At 35.1% G+C, this 1,922-nt stretch overlaps 1 protein-coding gene across 3 annotated transcripts in view; it reads right to left on the bottom strand.

Moving 5' to 3' along the window:
• The window catches only part of LOC106879785 (sodium/hydrogen exchanger 1), a 46,066-nt gene that overhangs the window by 25,310 nt on the left and 18,834 nt on the right, over positions 1-1,922 (bottom strand). The window lies entirely within an intron of this gene.

The raw sequence follows: 1,922 nt of genomic DNA, 5'->3' as shown, positions 1-1,922 counted from the left end.
GGGGGGGGGGGTAGATATGTACACACATGATGAAACTTCATTTTCCTTTGTGAGGTTTTAGGATGTGCAAAGAACTCTGAACATTTGAAACGACCACATAGATTTTTTTCCCAGTCTTTCCTGTTGTGTGCTTGGGAATTTAAAATATTTGTTTAATTGTGTTTTTGTGTCATTTTTTAGTATCATGTGAGCTGTTTTCTGAGATCAAAGACAACAGGAGCAGCTTGAGGAAGATCTGACTACCATTTCCAACAAGTCAAATGACCACACAGATTTTCCGAGTCTCCTTGTTGTTATAATGGAATTTCGAGTATTCGTTTAGCTGTGTTTTTTCTGTTTTTTAGTATCATGTGAGCTGTTTCTGTTGTCAAAAGACAACAGGAACAGCTAAAGAGAGATTTGGTTACTATTTCTAGCATGTCAAATGACCACAGATTTTTCCCAAGTCCTCCGGTTGTGTATATTGGAATTTAGAATATTTGCTTAGTTGTGTTTTTTAGTATCATGTGAGCTGTTTCTGTAGTCAAAAGACAACAGGAGCAGCTTGACAGAGATTTGGCTGCTATTTCTAGCATGTCCAAGGACCATATAAATTTTCTGAGTTTCCCTGTTGTACATATTGGAATGTTGTTAAAGGATCATAGGAGCAGCATGAGGGAGATTTGGCTACTATTTCCAGCATGTCGAATGATCACACAAATTTTCCGAGTCTTGTGGTGCATGGGAATTTTTCAAATATTTGTTTAGTTGTTTTTTTGTGGTCTTTTACTATCAATGGAGCTATTTCTGTAGTCAAGGCAAAAGCGCAACTTGAGGGAGATTTTAGCTACTATTTCCAGCATGTCAAATGACCACAGATTTTTTTGTGTTTTTTTTTACTATCAATGGAACTGTTTCCGCAGTCAAGACAATAGGCGCAACTTGAGGGAGATTTTGGCATCTATTTCCAGCATGTCAAATGACCACAGATTTTTTGTGTTTTTTTTAGTACTATCTGAGCTGTTTCCGTAGTCAAGACAATAGGTGCAACTTGAGAGAGATTTTGGCTTCTATTTCCAGCATGTCAAATGACCACAGATTTTTTGTGTTTTTTTTTAGTACTATCTGAGCTGTTTCCGTAGTTAAGACAATAGGTGCAACTTGAGGGAGATTTTGGCTACTATTTCCAGCATGTCAAATGACCACAGATTTTTCCCAGTCTCCCTTTTGTGTAAATTAGAATGTCAAATATTTGTTTCATTGTGTTATAGTACATTTTAGTATCACATGAGCTATTTCTGTACTCAATGCAGACTAGCTTTGTGAAAGTCTGCTCCTAAACCAAGGACACTCCCTGTTTTTTTTTTTTGTGTCCATCAACTAGTTTAATTCTGATGACTTATTTGTACAGTGTAATTAGTAAAAGGGGTGGATTTCTTAAAATAGATTGGTTGTACTTTACACTGTAATATCTAATTCAGTCTAGTTTGTGGCTGTATTGTGTACAATGAAAATGAAATGATACTTTTGCGGAATAGTGAATCTTGAAGCAGCTTAAGCTATAAATAATAACATGTAAGCATGTTATAATAGTATGTAAGGGTTAAAAGTCTCTTTGGATCGAAAAAGGTGAAGGATGGATGTAGGAATGAGTCCCGTACCTACCCATCTATGTATTTGTCTACTTATGTATGTATGTATGTATGTATGTATCTATGTTTATCTATCTATCTCTACCTATGTATGTATGTATGTTTATGTATCTGTCTGTCTATCTATCTATCTATCTATCTATTTATCTATCTATCTATATACCAATCTATTTATCTATCTATTTATATCTACCTGTGTACACATGAATGTTTATGTATGTGCATGCATGTATGTATGTATGTATGTGTCTATCAATCTATCTATCTGTCTGTCTGTCTGTCTGTCTGTCT

Source organism: Octopus bimaculoides, chromosome 19, assembly GCF_001194135.2.
Source record: "Octopus bimaculoides isolate UCB-OBI-ISO-001 chromosome 19, ASM119413v2, whole genome shotgun sequence".
Classification (NCBI taxonomy): domain Eukaryota; kingdom Metazoa; phylum Mollusca; class Cephalopoda; order Octopoda; family Octopodidae; genus Octopus; species Octopus bimaculoides.
Note: the sequence above shows the minus strand (reverse complement) of the source record. Positions and strands in the feature narration are given on the sequence as shown.